The 16,982-nt window shown below is 57.8% G+C and overlaps 19 non-coding genes across 19 annotated transcripts; all 19 read left to right on the top strand.

Moving 5' to 3' along the window:
* Nucleotides 1–369: 369 nt before the first annotated feature.
* On the top strand, nt 370–485 carry LOC140123248 (U5 spliceosomal RNA). The gene has a single exon (XR_011854581.1). It is a non-coding gene; the product is annotated as a U5 spliceosomal RNA (small nuclear RNA).
* A 778-nt stretch (nt 486–1,263) lies between these two features.
* Nucleotides 1,264–1,379, top strand: LOC140123247 (U5 spliceosomal RNA). The gene has a single exon (XR_011854580.1). It is a non-coding gene; the product is annotated as a U5 spliceosomal RNA (small nuclear RNA).
* Nucleotides 1,380–2,150: 771 nt separating this feature from the next.
* On the top strand, nt 2,151–2,266 carry LOC140123246 (U5 spliceosomal RNA). Its single transcript, XR_011854579.1, has one exon. It is a non-coding gene; the product is annotated as a U5 spliceosomal RNA (small nuclear RNA).
* Nucleotides 2,267–3,040: 774 nt separating this feature from the next.
* On the top strand, nt 3,041–3,156 carry LOC140123245 (U5 spliceosomal RNA). The gene has a single exon (XR_011854578.1). It is a non-coding gene; the product is annotated as a U5 spliceosomal RNA (small nuclear RNA).
* A 780-nt stretch (nt 3,157–3,936) lies between these two features.
* Nucleotides 3,937–4,052, top strand: LOC140123243 (U5 spliceosomal RNA). Its single transcript, XR_011854577.1, has one exon. It is a non-coding gene; the product is annotated as a U5 spliceosomal RNA (small nuclear RNA).
* A 771-nt stretch (nt 4,053–4,823) lies between these two features.
* Nucleotides 4,824–4,939, top strand: LOC140123241 (U5 spliceosomal RNA). Its single transcript, XR_011854575.1, has one exon. It is a non-coding gene; the product is annotated as a U5 spliceosomal RNA (small nuclear RNA).
* Nucleotides 4,940–5,713: 774 nt separating this feature from the next.
* Nucleotides 5,714–5,829, top strand: LOC140123240 (U5 spliceosomal RNA). The gene has a single exon (XR_011854574.1). It is a non-coding gene; the product is annotated as a U5 spliceosomal RNA (small nuclear RNA).
* Nucleotides 5,830–6,603: 774 nt separating this feature from the next.
* LOC140123239 (U5 spliceosomal RNA) lies at nt 6,604–6,719 on the top strand. Its single transcript, XR_011854573.1, has one exon. It is a non-coding gene; the product is annotated as a U5 spliceosomal RNA (small nuclear RNA).
* A 777-nt stretch (nt 6,720–7,496) lies between these two features.
* LOC140123238 (U5 spliceosomal RNA) lies at nt 7,497–7,612 on the top strand. Its single transcript, XR_011854572.1, has one exon. It is a non-coding gene; the product is annotated as a U5 spliceosomal RNA (small nuclear RNA).
* A 774-nt stretch (nt 7,613–8,386) lies between these two features.
* On the top strand, nt 8,387–8,502 carry LOC140123237 (U5 spliceosomal RNA). Its single transcript, XR_011854571.1, has one exon. It is a non-coding gene; the product is annotated as a U5 spliceosomal RNA (small nuclear RNA).
* A 777-nt stretch (nt 8,503–9,279) lies between these two features.
* On the top strand, nt 9,280–9,395 carry LOC140123236 (U5 spliceosomal RNA). Its single transcript, XR_011854570.1, has one exon. It is a non-coding gene; the product is annotated as a U5 spliceosomal RNA (small nuclear RNA).
* Nucleotides 9,396–10,166: 771 nt separating this feature from the next.
* On the top strand, nt 10,167–10,282 carry LOC140123235 (U5 spliceosomal RNA). Its single transcript, XR_011854569.1, has one exon. It is a non-coding gene; the product is annotated as a U5 spliceosomal RNA (small nuclear RNA).
* A 771-nt stretch (nt 10,283–11,053) lies between these two features.
* LOC140123234 (U5 spliceosomal RNA) lies at nt 11,054–11,169 on the top strand. The gene has a single exon (XR_011854568.1). It is a non-coding gene; the product is annotated as a U5 spliceosomal RNA (small nuclear RNA).
* Nucleotides 11,170–11,942: 773 nt separating this feature from the next.
* LOC140123233 (U5 spliceosomal RNA) lies at nt 11,943–12,058 on the top strand. The gene has a single exon (XR_011854567.1). It is a non-coding gene; the product is annotated as a U5 spliceosomal RNA (small nuclear RNA).
* Nucleotides 12,059–12,838: 780 nt separating this feature from the next.
* LOC140123232 (U5 spliceosomal RNA) lies at nt 12,839–12,954 on the top strand. The gene has a single exon (XR_011854566.1). It is a non-coding gene; the product is annotated as a U5 spliceosomal RNA (small nuclear RNA).
* A 774-nt stretch (nt 12,955–13,728) lies between these two features.
* Nucleotides 13,729–13,844, top strand: LOC140123230 (U5 spliceosomal RNA). Its single transcript, XR_011854564.1, has one exon. It is a non-coding gene; the product is annotated as a U5 spliceosomal RNA (small nuclear RNA).
* Nucleotides 13,845–14,619: 775 nt separating this feature from the next.
* LOC140123229 (U5 spliceosomal RNA) lies at nt 14,620–14,735 on the top strand. Its single transcript, XR_011854563.1, has one exon. It is a non-coding gene; the product is annotated as a U5 spliceosomal RNA (small nuclear RNA).
* A 774-nt stretch (nt 14,736–15,509) lies between these two features.
* On the top strand, nt 15,510–15,625 carry LOC140123227 (U5 spliceosomal RNA). Its single transcript, XR_011854562.1, has one exon. It is a non-coding gene; the product is annotated as a U5 spliceosomal RNA (small nuclear RNA).
* Nucleotides 15,626–16,403: 778 nt separating this feature from the next.
* On the top strand, nt 16,404–16,519 carry LOC140123226 (U5 spliceosomal RNA). The gene has a single exon (XR_011854561.1). It is a non-coding gene; the product is annotated as a U5 spliceosomal RNA (small nuclear RNA).
* Nucleotides 16,520–16,982: the final 463 nt, after the last annotated feature.

The raw sequence follows: 16,982 nt of genomic DNA, 5'->3' as shown, positions 1-16,982 counted from the left end.
AGGGTCCGCCGCGGCAAAGCGCATGATCCGGGGTGGCCGGATCAAACAAAGGGATGATTGTGGTTTCTGCTTCCTCCCCGCTGAGACTGGTGGGAGCTGGCTCTGGCTTGCATACATGCAAATGCGGCCGAAGGAACCCTGAATTCTGGGGGGTTTCCTGTTCCCCCACTTGTCTTTCTTCCCCTCACTCGCTCTGGCCGCTTTCCTTCCAGGAAAGCTGAGCTGGGCTTGGAAAGCTGCTAGGAGTTCCGCCGGCGGGGGGGCCACCTGCTTCCCCTCCCCCGCCCGTGCTGACGGCTCTCTCCCTAAGCCAGCCTGGGCCTGGGCGGGGGCTGGGGCCGGCGGTGGCGCCCTCTAGCCTTCAATCACCAACTCTGGTTCTTCTTCAAAACGCAAAAATCTTTCGCCTTTTACTAAAGATTTCCGTGGAGAGGAACGGAACTGAGTTTCGTACCAATTTTTGTACGCTTCAGCTCGCTGAAGCTTCCTTGTCCTGGTGGAAAAAACAGAAGCAGCACAAAAAAAAAAAAAAAAAAAAAAAAAAAACCCAGATTTTTTTTTTTTTTTTTTTTAAAAGTCACTTGCCCACTGCCTTATCCAGCAAAGGAGGTAAGCCTCCCGCCTACTCATCCCCACTTCTCCTTTTTTGCCGCCGCCGCCGAAGAAGACGACGACGACGACGACGACGACGCCGGCAGGAGCAGGTGACTCTGTCTTTGTACTTACAGTGCGGGCACTGTCAGGGGCACGCCAGGCATAAGTCCGGCTTGAGAGCAGGCCCGCTTCCCGGGGCCGGGCAGGCGGGACACGGGGCCCGCCAGCATCAGGGCGGCGACCTCTTGCCGCGCGCGGCGCCGGGTTTTCCCTCCGAAACGTCGTCAACCCTGCGGGGACAGGGTCCGCCGCGGCAAAGCGCATGATCCGGGGTGGCCGGATCAAACAAAGGGATGATTGTGGTTTCTGCTTCCTCCCCGCTGAGACTGGTGGGAGCTGGCTCTGGCTTGCATACATGCAAATGCGGCCGAAGGAACCCTGAATTCTGGGGGGTTTCCTGTTCCCCCACTTGTCTTTCTTCCCCTCACTCGCTCTGGCCGCTTTCCTTCCAGGAAAGCTGAGCTGGGCTTGGAAAGCTGCTAGGAGTTCCGCCGGCGGGGGGGCCACCTGCTTCCCCTCCCCCGCCCGTGCTGACGGCTCTCTCCCTAAGCCAGCCTGGGCCTGGGCGGGGGCTGGGGCCGGCGGTGGCGCCCTCTAGCCTTCAATCACCAACTCTGGTTCTTCTTCAAAACGCAAAAATCTTTCGCCTTTTACTAAAGATTTCCGTGGAGAGGAACGGAACTGAGTTTCGTACCAATTTTTGTACGCTTCAGCTCGCTGAAGCTTCCTTGTCCTGGTGGAAAAAACAGAAGCAGCACAAAAAAAAAAAAAAAAAAAAAAAAAAACCCAGATTTTTTTTTTTTTTTTTTTTAAAAGTCACTTGCCCACTGCCTTATCCAGCAAAGGAGGTAAGCCTCCCGCCTACTCATCCCCACTTCTCCTTTTTTGCCGCCGCCGCCGAAGAAGAAGACGACGACGACGACGCCGGCAGGAGCAGGTGACTCTGTCTTTGTACTTACAGTGCGGGCACTGTCAGGGGCACGCCAGGCATAAGTCCGGCTTGAGAGCAGGCCCGCTTCCCGGGGCCGGGCAGGCGGGACACGGGGCCCGCCAGCATCAGGGCGGCGACCTCTTGCCGCGCGCGGCGCCGGGTTTTCCCTCCGAAACGTCGTCAACCCTGCGGGGACAGGGTCCGCCGCGGCAAAGCGCATGATCCGGGGTGGCCGGATCAAACAAAGGGATGATTGTGGTTTCTGCTTCCTCCCCGCTGAGACTGGTGGGAGCTGGCTCTGGCTTGCATACATGCAAATGCGGCCGAAGGAACCCTGAATTCTGGGGGGTTTCCTGTTCCCCCACTTGTCTTTCTTCCCCTCACTCGCTCTGGCCGCTTTCCTTCCAGGAAAGCTGAGCTGGGCTTGGAAAGCTGCTAGGAGTTCCGCCGGCGGGGGGGCCACCTGCTTCCCCTCCCCCGCCCGTGCTGACGGCTCTCTCCCTAAGCCAGCCTGGGCCTGGGCGGGGGCTGGGGCCGGCGGTGGCGCCCTCTAGCCTTCAATCACCAACTCTGGTTCTTCTTCAAAACGCAAAAATCTTTCGCCTTTTACTAAAGATTTCCGTGGAGAGGAACGGAACTGAGTTTCGTACCAATTTTTGTACGCTTCAGCTCGCTGAAGCTTCCTTGTCCTGGTGGAAAAAACAGAAGCAGCACAAAAAAAAAAAAAAAAAAAAAAAAAAACCCAGATTTTTTTTTTTTTTTTTTTTAAAAGTCACTTGCCCACTGCCTTATCCAGCAAAGGAGGTAAGCCTCCCGCCTACTCATCCCCACTTCTCCTTTTTTGCCGCCGCCGCCGAAGAAGAAGACGACGACGACGACGACGCCGGCAGGAGCAGGTGACTCTGTCTTTGTACTTACAGTGCGGGCACTGTCAGGGGCACGCCAGGCATAAGTCCGGCTTGAGAGCAGGCCCGCTTCCCGGGGCCGGGCAGGCGGGACACGGGGCCCGCCAGCATCAGGGCGGCGACCTCTTGCCGCGCGCGGCGCCGGGTTTTCCCTCCGAAACGTCGTCAACCCTGCGGGGACAGGGTCCGCCGCGGCAAAGCGCATGATCCGGGGTGGCCGGATCAAACAAAGGGATGATTGTGGTTTCTGCTTCCTCCCCGCTGAGACTGGTGGGAGCTGGCTCTGGCTTGCATACATGCAAATGCGGCCGAAGGAACCCTGAATTCTGGGGGGTTTCCTGTTCCCCCACTTGTCTTTCTTCCCCTCACTCGCTCTGGCCGCTTTCCTTCCAGGAAAGCTGAGCTGGGCTTGGAAAGCTGCTAGGAGTTCCGCCGGCGGGGGGGCCACCTGCTTCCCCTCCCCCGCCCGTGCTGACGGCTCTCTCCCTAAGCCAGCCTGGGCCTGGGCGGGGGCTGGGGCCGGCGGTGGCGCCCTCTAGCCTTCAATCACCAACTCTGGTTCTTCTTCAAAACGCAAAAATCTTTCGCCTTTTACTAAAGATTTCCGTGGAGAGGAACGGAACTGAGTTTCGTACCAATTTTTGTACGCTTCAGCTCGCTGAAGCTTCCTTGTCCTGGTGGAAAAAACAGAAGCAGCACAAAAAAAAAAAAAAAAAAAAAAAAAAACCCAGATTTTTTTTTTTTTTTTTTTTAAAAGTCACTTGCCCACTGCCTTATCCAGCAAAGGAGGTAAGCCTCCCGCCTACTCATCCCCACTTCTCCTTTTTTGCCGCCGCCGCCGAAGAAGAAGACGACGACGACGACGACGACGACGCCGGCAGGAGCAGGTGACTCTGTCTTTGTACTTACAGTGCGGGCACTGTCAGGGGCACGCCAGGCATAAGTCCGGCTTGAGAGCAGGCCCGCTTCCCGGGGCCGGGCAGGCGGGACACGGGGCCCGCCAGCATCAGGGCGGCGACCTCTTGCCGCGCGCGGCGCCGGGTTTTCCCTCCGAAACGTCGTCAACCCTGCGGGGACAGGGTCCGCCGCGGCAAAGCGCATGATCCGGGGTGGCCGGATCAAACAAAGGGATGATTGTGGTTTCTGCTTCCTCCCCGCTGAGACTGGTGGGAGCTGGCTCTGGCTTGCATACATGCAAATGCGGCCGAAGGAACCCTGAATTCTGGGGGGTTTCCTGTTCCCCCACTTGTCTTTCTTCCCCTCACTCGCTCTGGCCGCTTTCCTTCCAGGAAAGCTGAGCTGGGCTTGGAAAGCTGCTAGGAGTTCCGCCGGCGGGGGGGCCACCTGCTTCCCCTCCCCCGCCCGTGCTGACGGCTCTCTCCCTAAGCCAGCCTGGGCCTGGGCGGGGGCTGGGGCCGGCGGTGGCGCCCTCTAGCCTTCAATCACCAACTCTGGTTCTTCTTCAAAACGCAAAAATCTTTCGCCTTTTACTAAAGATTTCCGTGGAGAGGAACGGAACTGAGTTTCGTACCAATTTTTGTACGCTTCAGCTCGCTGAAGCTTCCTTGTCCTGGTGGAAAAAACAGAAGCAGCACAAAAAAAAAAAAAAAAAAAAAAAAAAACCCAGATTTTTTTTTTTTTTTTTTTTAAAAGTCACTTGCCCACTGCCTTATCCAGCAAAGGAGGTAAGCCTCCCGCCTACTCATCCCCACTTCTCCTTTTTTGCCGCCGCCGCCGAAGAAGAAGACGACGACGACGACGCCGGCAGGAGCAGGTGACTCTGTCTTTGTACTTACAGTGCGGGCACTGTCAGGGGCACGCCAGGCATAAGTCCGGCTTGAGAGCAGGCCCGCTTCCCGGGGCCGGGCAGGCGGGACACGGGGCCCGCCAGCATCAGGGCGGCGACCTCTTGCCGCGCGCGGCGCCGGGTTTTCCCTCCGAAACGTCGTCAACCCTGCGGGGACAGGCTCCGCCGCGGCAAAGCGCATGATCCGGGGTGGCCGGATCAAACAAAGGGATGATTGTGGTTTCTGCTTCCTCCCCGCTGAGACTGGTGGGAGCTGGCTCTGGCTTGCATACATGCAAATGCGGCCGAAGGAACCCTGAATTCTGGGGGGTTTCCTGTTCCCCCACTTGTCTTTCTTCCCCTCACTCGCTCTGGCCGCTTTCCTTCCAGGAAAGCTGAGCTGGGCTTGGAAAGCTGCTAGGAGTTCCGCCGGCGGGGGGGCCACCTGCTTCCCCTCCCCCGCCCGTGCTGACGGCTCTCTCCCTAAGCCAGCCTGGGCCTGGGCGGGGGCTGGGGCCGGCGGTGGCGCCCTCTAGCCTTCAATCACCAACTCTGGTTCTTCTTCAAAACGCAAAAATCTTTCGCCTTTTACTAAAGATTTCCGTGGAGAGGAACGGAACTGAGTTTCGTACCAATTTTTGTACGCTTCAGCTCGCTGAAGCTTCCTTGTCCTGGTGGAAAAAACAGAAGCAGCACAAAAAAAAAAAAAAAAAAAAAAAACCCAGATTTTTTTTTTTTTTTTTTTTAAAAGTCACTTGCCCACTGCCTTATCCAGCAAAGGAGGTAAGCCTCCCGCCTACTCATCCCCACTTCTCCTTTTTTGCCGCCGCCGCCGAAGAAGAAGACGACGACGACGACGACGACGCCGGCAGGAGCAGGTGACTCTGTCTTTGTACTTACAGTGCGGGCACTGTCAGGGGCACGCCAGGCATAAGTCCGGCTTGAGAGCAGGCCCGCTTCCCGGGGCCGGGCAGGCGGGACACGGGGCCCGCCAGCATCAGGGCGGCGACCTCTTGCCGCGCGCGGCGCCGGGTTTTCCCTCCGAAACGTCGTCAACCCTGCGGGGACAGGGTCCGCCGCGGCAAAGCGCATGATCCGGGGTGGCCGGATCAAACAAAGGGATGATTGTGGTTTCTGCTTCCTCCCCGCTGAGACTGGTGGGAGCTGGCTCTGGCTTGCATACATGCAAATGCGGCCGAAGGAACCCTGAATTCTGGGGGGTTTCCTGTTCCCCCACTTGTCTTTCTTCCCCTCACTCGCTCTGGCCGCTTTCCTTCCAGGAAAGCTGAGCTGGGCTTGGAAAGCTGCTAGGAGTTCCGCCGGCGGGGGGGCCACCTGCTTCCCCTCCCCCGCCCGTGCTGACGGCTCTCTCCCTAAGCCAGCCTGGGCCTGGGCGGGGGCTGGGGCCGGCGGTGGCGCCCTCTAGCCTTCAATCACCAACTCTGGTTCTTCTTCAAAACGCAAAAATCTTTCGCCTTTTACTAAAGATTTCCGTGGAGAGGAACGGAACTGAGTTTCGTACCAATTTTTGTACGCTTCAGCTCGCTGAAGCTTCCTTGTCCTGGTGGAAAAAACAGAAGCAGCACAAAAAAAAAAAAAAAAAAAAAAAAAAACCCAGATTTTTTTTTTTTTTTTTTTTAAAAGTCACTTGCCCACTGCCTTATCCAGCAAAGGAGGTAAGCCTCCCGCCTACTCATCCCCACTTCTCCTTTTTTGCCGCCGCCGCCGAAGAAGAAGACGACGACGACGACGACGCCGGCAGGAGCAGGTGACTCTGTCTTTGTACTTACAGTGCGGGCACTGTCAGGGGCACGCCAGGCATAAGTCCGGCTTGAGAGCAGGCCCGCTTCCCGGGGCCGGGCAGGCGGGACACGGGGCCCGCCAGCATCAGGGCGGCGACCTCTTGCCGCGCGCGGCGCCGGGTTTTCCCTCCGAAACGTCGTCAACCCTGCGGGGACAGGGTCCGCCGCGGCAAAGCGCATGATCCGGGGTGGCCGGATCAAACAAAGGGATGATTGTGGTTTCTGCTTCCTCCCCGCTGAGACTGGTGGGAGCTGGCTCTGGCTTGCATACATGCAAATGCGGCCGAAGGAACCCTGAATTCTGGGGGGTTTCCTGTTCCCCCACTTGTCTTTCTTCCCCTCACTCGCTCTGGCCGCTTTCCTTCCAGGAAAGCTGAGCTGGGCTTGGAAAGCTGCTAGGAGTTCCGCCGGCGGGGGGGCCACCTGCTTCCCCTCCCCCGCCCGTGCTGACGGCTCTCTCCCTAAGCCAGCCTGGGCCTGGGCGGGGGCTGGGGCCGGCGGTGGCGCCCTCTAGCCTTCAATCACCAACTCTGGTTCTTCTTCAAAACGCAAAAATCTTTCGCCTTTTACTAAAGATTTCCGTGGAGAGGAACGGAACTGAGTTTCGTACCAATTTTTGTACGCTTCAGCTCGCTGAAGCTTCCTTGTCCTGGTGGAAAAAACAGAAGCAGCACAAAAAAAAAAAAAAAAAAAAAAAAAAACCCAGATTTTTTTTTTTTTTTTTTTTAAAAGTCACTTGCCCACTGCCTTATCCAGCAAAGGAGGTAAGCCTCCCGCCTACTCATCCCCACTTCTCCTTTTTTGCCGCCGCCGCCGAAGAAGAAGACGACGACGACGACGACGACGCCGGCAGGAGCAGGTGACTCTGTCTTTGTACTTACAGTGCGGGCACTGTCAGGGGCACGCCAGGCATAAGTCCGGCTTGAGAGCAGGCCCGCTTCCCGGGGCCGGGCAGGCGGGACACGGGGCCCGCCAGCATCAGGGCGGCGACCTCTTGCCGCGCGCGGCGCCGGGTTTTCCCTCCGAAACGTCGTCAACCCTGCGGGGACAGGGTCCGCCGCGGCAAAGCGCATGATCCGGGGTGGCCGGATCAAACAAAGGGATGATTGTGGTTTCTGCTTCCTCCCCGCTGAGACTGGTGGGAGCTGGCTCTGGCTTGCATACATGCAAATGCGGCCGAAGGAACCCTGAATTCTGGGGGGTTTCCTGTTCCCCCACTTGTCTTTCTTCCCCTCACTCGCTCTGGCCGCTTTCCTTCCAGGAAAGCTGAGCTGGGCTTGGAAAGCTGCTAGGAGTTCCGCCGGCGGGGGGGCCACCTGCTTCCCCTCCCCCGCCCGTGCTGACGGCTCTCTCCCTAAGCCAGCCTGGGCCTGGGCGGGGGCTGGGGCCGGCGGTGGCGCCCTCTAGCCTTCAATCACCAACTCTGGTTCTTCTTCAAAACGCAAAAATCTTTCGCCTTTTACTAAAGATTTCCGTGGAGAGGAACGGAACTGAGTTTCGTACCAATTTTTGTACGCTTCAGCTCGCTGAAGCTTCCTTGTCCTGGTGGAAAAAACAGAAGCAGCACAAAAAAAAAAAAAAAAAAAAAAAAAAAACCCAGATTTTTTTTTTTTTTTTTTTAAAAGTCACTTGCCCACTGCCTTATCCAGCAAAGGAGGTAAGCCTCCCGCCTACTCATCCCCACTTCTCCTTTTTTGCCGCCGCCGCCGAAGAAGAAGACGACGACGACGACGACGCCGGCAGGAGCAGGTGACTCTGTCTTTGTACTTACAGTGCGGGCACTGTCAGGGGCACGCCAGGCATAAGTCCGGCTTGAGAGCAGGCCCGCTTCCCGGGGCCGGGCAGGCGGGACACGGGGCCCGCCAGCATCAGGGCGGCGACCTCTTGCCGCGCGCGGCGCCGGGTTTTCCCTCCGAAACGTCGTCAACCCTGCGGGGACAGGGTCCGCCGCGGCAAAGCGCATGATCCGGGGTGGCCGGATCAAACAAAGGGATGATTGTGGTTTCTGCTTCCTCCCCGCTGAGACTGGTGGGAGCTGGCTCTGGCTTGCATACATGCAAATGCGGCCGAAGGAACCCTGAATTCTGGGGGGTTTCCTGTTCCCCCACTTGTCTTTCTTCCCCTCACTCGCTCTGGCCGCTTTCCTTCCAGGAAAGCTGAGCTGGGCTTGGAAAGCTGCTAGGAGTTCCGCCGGCGGGGGGGCCACCTGCTTCCCCTCCCCCGCCCGTGCTGACGGCTCTCTCCCTAAGCCAGCCTGGGCCTGGGCGGGGGCTGGGGCCGGCGGTGGCGCCCTCTAGCCTTCAATCACCAACTCTGGTTCTTCTTCAAAACGCAAAAATCTTTCGCCTTTTACTAAAGATTTCCGTGGAGAGGAACGGAACTGAGTTTCGTACCAATTTTTGTACGCTTCAGCTCGCTGAAGCTTCCTTGTCCTGGTGGAAAAAACAGAAGCAGCACAAAAAAAAAAAAAAAAAAAAAAAAAAACCCAGATTTTTTTTTTTTTTTTTTTTAAAAGTCACTTGCCCACTGCCTTATCCAGCAAAGGAGGTAAGCCTCCCGCCTACTCATCCCCACTTCTCCTTTTTTGCCGCCGCCGCCGAAGAAGAAGACGACGACGACGACGACGACGCCGGCAGGAGCAGGTGACTCTGTCTTTGTACTTACAGTGCGGGCACTGTCAGGGGCACGCCAGGCATAAGTCCGGCTTGAGAGCAGGCCCGCTTCCCGGGGCCGGGCAGGCGGGACACGGGGCCCGCCAGCATCAGGGCGGCGACCTCTTGCCGCGCGCGGCGCCGGGTTTTCCCTCCGAAACGTCGTCAACCCTGCGGGGACAGGGTCCGCCGCGGCAAAGCGCATGATCCGGGGTGGCCGGATCAAACAAAGGGATGATTGTGGTTTCTGCTTCCTCCCCGCTGAGACTGGTGGGAGCTGGCTCTGGCTTGCATACATGCAAATGCGGCCGAAGGAACCCTGAATTCTGGGGGGTTTCCTGTTCCCCCACTTGTCTTTCTTCCCCTCACTCGCTCTGGCCGCTTTCCTTCCAGGAAAGCTGAGCTGGGCTTGGAAAGCTGCTAGGAGTTCCGCCGGCGGGGGGGCCACCTGCTTCCCCTCCCCCGCCCGTGCTGACGGCTCTCTCCCTAAGCCAGCCTGGGCCTGGGCGGGGGCTGGGGCCGGCGGTGGCGCCCTCTAGCCTTCAATCACCAACTCTGGTTCTTCTTCAAAACGCAAAAATCTTTCGCCTTTTACTAAAGATTTCCGTGGAGAGGAACGGAACTGAGTTTCGTACCAATTTTTGTACGCTTCAGCTCGCTGAAGCTTCCTTGTCCTGGTGGAAAAAACAGAAGCAGCACAAAAAAAAAAAAAAAAAAAAAAAAAAACCCAGATTTTTTTTTTTTTTTTTTTTAAAAGTCACTTGCCCACTGCCTTATCCAGCAAAGGAGGTAAGCCTCCCGCCTACTCATCCCCACTTCTCCTTTTTTGCCGCCGCCGCCGAAGAAGAAGACGACGACGACGACGCCGGCAGGAGCAGGTGACTCTGTCTTTGTACTTACAGTGCGGGCACTGTCAGGGGCACGCCAGGCATAAGTCCGGCTTGAGAGCAGGCCCGCTTCCCGGGGCCGGGCAGGCGGGACACGGGGCCCGCCAGCATCAGGGCGGCGACCTCTTGCCGCGCGCGGCGCCGGGTTTTCCCTCCGAAACGTCGTCAACCCTGCGGGGACAGGCTCCGCCGCGGCAAAGCGCATGATCCGGGGTGGCCGGATCAAACAAAGGGATGATTGTGGTTTCTGCTTCCTCCCCGCTGAGACTGGTGGGAGCTGGCTCTGGCTTGCATACATGCAAATGCGGCCGAAGGAACCCTGAATTCTGGGGGGTTTCCTGTTCCCCCACTTGTCTTTCTTCCCCTCACTCGCTCTGGCCGCTTTCCTTCCAGGAAAGCTGAGCTGGGCTTGGAAAGCTGCTAGGAGTTCCGCCGGCGGGGGGGCCACCTGCTTCCCCTCCCCCGCCCGTGCTGACGGCTCTCTCCCTAAGCCAGCCTGGGCCTGGGCGGGGGCTGGGGCCGGCGGTGGCGCCCTCTAGCCTTCAATCACCAACTCTGGTTCTTCTTCAAAACGCAAAAATCTTTCGCCTTTTACTAAAGATTTCCGTGGAGAGGAACGGAACTGAGTTTCGTACCAATTTTTGTACGCTTCAGCTCGCTGAAGCTTCCTTGTCCTGGTGGAAAAAACAGAAGCAGCACAAAAAAAAAAAAAAAAAAAAAAAAAAACCCAGATTTTTTTTTTTTTTTTTTTTAAAAGTCACTTGCCCACTGCCTTATCCAGCAAAGGAGGTAAGCCTCCCGCCTACTCATCCCCACTTCTCCTTTTTTGCCGCCGCCGCCGAAGAAGAAGACGACGACGACGACGCCGGCAGGAGCAGGTGACTCTGTCTTTGTACTTACAGTGCGGGCACTGTCAGGGGCACGCCAGGCATAAGTCCGGCTTGAGAGCAGGCCCGCTTCCCGGGGCCGGGCAGGCGGGACACGGGGCCCGCCAGCATCAGGGCGGCGACCTCTTGCCGCGCGCGGCGCCGGGTTTTCCCTCCGAAACGTCGTCAACCCTGCGGGGACAGGGTCCGCCGCGGCAAAGCGCATGATCCGGGGTGGCCGGATCAAACAAAGGGATGATTGTGGTTTCTGCTTCCTCCCCGCTGAGACTGGTGGGAGCTGGCTCTGGCTTGCATACATGCAAATGCGGCCGAAGGAACCCTGAATTCTGGGGGGTTTCCTGTTCCCCCACTTGTCTTTCTTCCCCTCACTCGCTCTGGCCGCTTTCCTTCCAGGAAAGCTGAGCTGGGCTTGGAAAGCTGCTAGGAGTTCCGCCGGCGGGGGGGCCACCTGCTTCCCCTCCCCCGCCCGTGCTGACGGCTCTCTCCCTAAGCCAGCCTGGGCCTGGGCGGGGGCTGGGGCCGGCGGTGGCGCCCTCTAGCCTTCAATCACCAACTCTGGTTCTTCTTCAAAACGCAAAAATCTTTCGCCTTTTACTAAAGATTTCCGTGGAGAGGAACGGAACTGAGTTTCGTACCAATTTTTGTACGCTTCAGCTCGCTGAAGCTTCCTTGTCCTGGTGGAAAAAACAGAAGCAGCACAAAAAAAAAAAAAAAAAAAAAAAAAAACCCAGATTTTTTTTTTTTTTTTTTTAAAAGTCACTTGCCCACTGCCTTATCCAGCAAAGGAGGTAAGCCTCCCGCCTACTCATCCCCACTTCTCCTTTTTTGCCGCCGCCGCCGAAGAAGAAGACGACGACGACGACGACGCCGGCAGGAGCAGGTGACTCTGTCTTTGTACTTACAGTGCGGGCACTGTCAGGGGCACGCCAGGCATAAGTCCGGCTTGAGAGCAGGCCCGCTTCCCGGGGCCGGGCAGGCGGGACACGGGGCCCGCCAGCATCAGGGCGGCGACCTCTTGCCGCGCGCGGCGCCGGGTTTTCCCTCCGAAACGTCGTCAACCCTGCGGGGACAGGGTCCGCCGCGGCAAAGCGCATGATCCGGGGTGGCCGGATCAAACAAAGGGATGATTGTGGTTTCTGCTTCCTCCCCGCTGAGACTGGTGGGAGCTGGCTCTGGCTTGCATACATGCAAATGCGGCCGAAGGAACCCTGAATTCTGGGGGGTTTCCTGTTCCCCCACTTGTCTTTCTTCCCCTCACTCGCTCTGGCCGCTTTCCTTCCAGGAAAGCTGAGCTGGGCTTGGAAAGCTGCTAGGAGTTCCGCCGGCGGGGGGGCCACCTGCTTCCCCTCCCCCGCCCGTGCTGACGGCTCTCTCCCTAAGCCAGCCTGGGCCTGGGCGGGGGCTGGGGCCGGCGGTGGCGCCCTCTAGCCTTCAATCACCAACTCTGGTTCTTCTTCAAAACGCAAAAATCTTTCGCCTTTTACTAAAGATTTCCGTGGAGAGGAACGGAACTGAGTTTCGTACCAATTTTTGTACGCTTCAGCTCGCTGAAGCTTCCTTGTCCTGGTGGAAAAAACAGAAGCAGCACAAAAAAAAAAAAAAAAAAAAAAAAAAACCCAGATTTTTTTTTTTTTTTTTTTTAAAAGTCACTTGCCCACTGCCTTATCCAGCAAAGGAGGTAAGCCTCCCGCCTACTCATCCCCACTTCTCCTTTTTTGCCGCCGCCGCCGAAGAAGAAGACGACGACGACGACGACGACGACGCCGGCAGGAGCAGGTGACTCTGTCTTTGTACTTACAGTGCGGGCACTGTCAGGGGCACGCCAGGCATAAGTCCGGCTTGAGAGCAGGCCCGCTTCCCGGGGCCGGGCAGGCGGGACACGGGGCCCGCCAGCATCAGGGCGGCGACCTCTTGCCGCGCGCGGCGCCGGGTTTTCCCTCCGAAACGTCGTCAACCCTGCGGGGACAGGGTCCGCCGCGGCAAAGCGCATGATCCGGGGTGGCCGGATCAAACAAAGGGATGATTGTGGTTTCTGCTTCCTCCCCGCTGAGACTGGTGGGAGCTGGCTCTGGCTTGCATACATGCAAATGCGGCCGAAGGAACCCTGAATTCTGGGGGGTTTCCTGTTCCCCCACTTGTCTTTCTTCCCCTCACTCGCTCTGGCCGCTTTCCTTCCAGGAAAGCTGAGCTGGGCTTGGAAAGCTGCTAGGAGTTCCGCCGGCGGGGGGGCCACCTGCTTCCCCTCCCCCGCCCGTGCTGACGGCTCTCTCCCTAAGCCAGCCTGGGCCTGGGCGGGGGCTGGGGCCGGCGGTGGCGCCCTCTAGCCTTCAATCACCAACTCTGGTTCTTCTTCAAAACGCAAAAATCTTTCGCCTTTTACTAAAGATTTCCGTGGAGAGGAACGGAACTGAGTTTCGTACCAATTTTTGTACGCTTCAGCTCGCTGAAGCTTCCTTGTCCTGGTGGAAAAAACAGAAGCAGCACAAAAAAAAAAAAAAAAAAAAAAAAAAACCCAGATTTTTTTTTTTTTTTTTTTTAAAAGTCACTTGCCCACTGCCTTATCCAGCAAAGGAGGTAAGCCTCCCGCCTACTCATCCCCACTTCTCCTTTTTTGCCGCCGCCGCCGAAGAAGAAGACGACGACGACGACGACGCCGGCAGGAGCAGGTGACTCTGTCTTTGTACTTACAGTGCGGGCACTGTCAGGGGCACGCCAGGCATAAGTCCGGCTTGAGAGCAGGCCCGCTTCCCGGGGCCGGGCAGGCGGGACACGGGGCCCGCCAGCATCAGGGCGGCGACCTCTTGCCGCGCGCGGCGCCGGGTTTTCCCTCCGAAACGTCGTCAACCCTGCGGGGACAGGCTCCGCCGCGGCAAAGCGCATGATCCGGGGTGGCCGGATCAAACAAAGGGATGATTGTGGTTTCTGCTTCCTCCCCGCTGAGACTGGTGGGAGCTGGCTCTGGCTTGCATACATGCAAATGCGGCCGAAGGAACCCTGAATTCTGGGGGGTTTCCTGTTCCCCCACTTGTCTTTCTTCCCCTCACTCGCTCTGGCCGCTTTCCTTCCAGGAAAGCTGAGCTGGGCTTGGAAAGCTGCTAGGAGTTCCGCCGGCGGGGGGGCCACCTGCTTCCCCTCCCCCGCCCGTGCTGACGGCTCTCTCCCTAAGCCAGCCTGGGCCTGGGCGGGGGCTGGGGCCGGCGGTGGCGCCCTCTAGCCTTCAATCACCAACTCTGGTTCTTCTTCAAAACGCAAAAATCTTTCGCCTTTTACTAAAGATTTCCGTGGAGAGGAACGGAACTGAGTTTCGTACCAATTTTTGTACGCTTCAGCTCGCTGAAGCTTCCTTGTCCTGGTGGAAAAAACAGAAGCAGCACAAAAAAAAAAAAAAAAAAAAAAAACCCAGATTTTTTTTTTTTTTTTTTTTTAAAAGTCACTTGCCCACTGCCTTATCCAGCAAAGGAGGTAAGCCTCCCGCCTACTCATCCCCACTTCTCCTTTTTTGCCGCCGCCGCCGAAGAAGAAGACGACGACGACGACGACGACGCCGGCAGGAGCAGGTGACTCTGTCTTTGTACTTACAGTGCGGGCACTGTCAGGGGCACGCCAGGCATAAGTCCGGCTTGAGAGCAGGCCCGCTTCCCGGGGCCGGGCAGGCGGGACACGGGGCCCGCCAGCATCAGGGCGGCGACCTCTTGCCGCGCGCGGCGCCGGGTTTTCCCTCCGAAACGTCGTCAACCCTGCGGGGACAGGGTCCGCCGCGGCAAAGCGCATGATCCGGGGTGGCCGGATCAAACAAAGGGATGATTGTGGTTTCTGCTTCCTCCCCGCTGAGACTGGTGGGAGCTGGCTCTGGCTTGCATACATGCAAATGCGGCCGAAGGAACCCTGAATTCTGGGGGGTTTCCTGTTCCCCCACTTGTCTTTCTTCCCCTCACTCGCTCTGGCCGCTTTCCTTCCAGGAAAGCTGAGCTGGGCTTGGAAAGCTGCTAGGAGTTCCGCCGGCGGGGGGGCCACCTGCTTCCCCTCCCCCGCCCGTGCTGACGGCTCTCTCCCTAAGCCAGCCTGGGCCTGGGCGGGGGCTGGGGCCGGCGGTGGCGCCCTCTAGCCTTCAATCACCAACTCTGGTTCTTCTTCAAAACGCAAAAATCTTTCGCCTTTTACTAAAGATTTCCGTGGAGAGGAACGGAACTGAGTTTCGTACCAATTTTTGTACGCTTCAGCTCGCTGAAGCTTCCTTGTCCTGGTGGAAAAAACAGAAGCAGCACAAAAAAAAAAAAAAAAAAAAAAAAAAACCCAGATTTTTTTTTTTTTTTTTTTTAAAAGTCACTTGCCCACTGCCTTATCCAGCAAAGGAGGTAAGCCTCCCGCCTACTCATCCCCACTTCTCCTTTTTTGCCGCCGCCGCCGAAGAAGAAGACGACGACGACGACGACGCCGGCAGGAGCAGGTGACTCTGTCTTTGTACTTACAGTGCGGGCACTGTCAGGGGCACGCCAGGCATAAGTCCGGCTTGAGAGCAGGCCCGCTTCCCGGGGCCGGGCAGGCGGGACACGGGGCCCGCCAGCATCAGGGCGGCGACCTCTTGCCGCGCGCGGCGCCGGGTTTTCCCTCCGAAACGTCGTCAACCCTGCGGGGACAGGGTCCGCCGCGGCAAAGCGCATGATCCGGGGTGGCCGGATCAAACAAAGGGATGATTGTGGTTTCTGCTTCCTCCCCGCTGAGACTGGTGGGAGCTGGCTCTGGCTTGCATACATGCAAATGCGGCCGAAGGAACCCTGAATTCTGGGGGGTTTCCTGTTCCCCCACTTGTCTTTCTTCCCCTCACTCGCTCTGGCCGCTTTCCTTCCAGGAAAGCTGAGCTGGGCTTGGAAAGCTGCTAGGAGTTCCGCCGGCGGGGGGGCCACCTGCTTCCCCTCCCCCGCCCGTGCTGACGGCTCTCTCCCTAAGCCAGCCTGGGCCTGGGCGGGGGCTGGGGCCGGCGGTGGCGCCCTCTAGCCTTCAATCACCAACTCTGGTTCTTCTTCAAAACGCAAAAATCTTTCGCCTTTTACTAAAGATTTCCGTGGAGAGGAACGGAACTGAGTTTCGTACCAATTTTTGTACGCTTCAGCTCGCTGAAGCTTCCTTGTCCTGGTGGAAAAAACAGAAGCAGCACAAAAAAAAAAAAAAAAAAAAAAAAAAAACCCAGATTTTTTTTTTTTTTTTTTTTAAAAGTCACTTGCCCACTGCCTTATCCAGCAAAGGAGGTAAGCCTCCCGCCTACTCATCCCCACTTCTCCTTTTTTGCCGCCGCCGCCGAAGAAGACGACGACGACGACGACGACGACGCCGGCAGGAGCAGGTGACTCTGTCTTTGTACTTACAGTGCGGGCACTGTCAGGGGCACGCCAGGCATAAGTCCGGCTTGAGAGCAGGCCCGCTTCCCGGGGCCGGGCAGGCGGGACACGGGGCCCGCCAGCATCAGGGCGGCGACCTCTTGCCGCGCGCGGCGCCGGGTTTTCCCTCCGAAACGTCGTCAACCCTGCGGGGACAGGGTCCGCCGCGGCAAAGCGCATGATCCGGGGTGGCCGGATCAAACAAAGGGATGATTGTGGTTTCTGCTTCCTCCCCGCTGAGACTGGTGGGAGCTGGCTCTGGCTTGCATACATGCAAATGCGGCCGAAGGAACCCTGAATTCTGGGGGGTTTCCTGTTCCCCCACTTGTCTTTCTTCCCCTCACTCGCTCTGGCCGCTTTCCTTCCAGGAAAGCTGAGCTGGGCTTGGAAAGCTGCTAGGAGTTCCGCCGGCGGGGGGGCCACCTGCTTCCCCTCCCCCGCCCGTGCTGACGGCTCTCTCCCTAAGCCAGCCTGGGCCTGGGCGGGGGCTGGGGCCGGCGGTGGCGCCCTCTAGCCTTCAATCACCAACTCTGGTTCTTCTTCAAAACGCAAAAATCTTTCGCCTTTTACTAAAGATTTCCGTGGAGAGGAACGGAACTGAGTTTCGTACCAATTTTTGTACGCTTCAGCTCGCTGAAGCTTCCTTGTCCTGGTGGAAAAAACAGAAGCAGCACAAAAAAAAAAAAAAAAAAAAAAAAAAACCCAGATTTTTTTTTTTTTTTTTTTTAAAAGTCACTTGCCCACTGCCTTATCCAGCAAAGGAGGTAAGCCTCCCGCCTACTCATCCCCACTTCTCCTTTTTTGCCGCCGCCGCCGAAGAAGAAGACGACGACGACGACGCCGGCAGGAGCAGGTGACTCTGTCTTTGTACTTACAGTGCGGGCACTGTCAGGGGCACGCCAGGCATAAGTCCGGCTTGAGAGCAGGCCCGCTTCCCGGGGCCGGGCAGGCGGGACACGGGGCCCGCCAGCATCAGGGCGGCGACCTCTTGCCGCGCGCGGCGCCGGGTTTTCCCTCCGAAACGTCGTCAACCCTGCGGGGACAGGGTCCGCCGCGGCAAAGCGCATGATCCGGGGTGGCCGGATCAAACAAAGGGATGATTGT

The sequence above is a fragment of the Engystomops pustulosus genome, chromosome 3 (genome assembly GCF_040894005.1).
Source record: "Engystomops pustulosus chromosome 3, aEngPut4.maternal, whole genome shotgun sequence".
NCBI lineage: Eukaryota > Metazoa > Chordata > Amphibia > Anura > Leptodactylidae > Engystomops > Engystomops pustulosus.
This window is presented reverse-complemented; position numbering and strand designations above follow the sequence as displayed.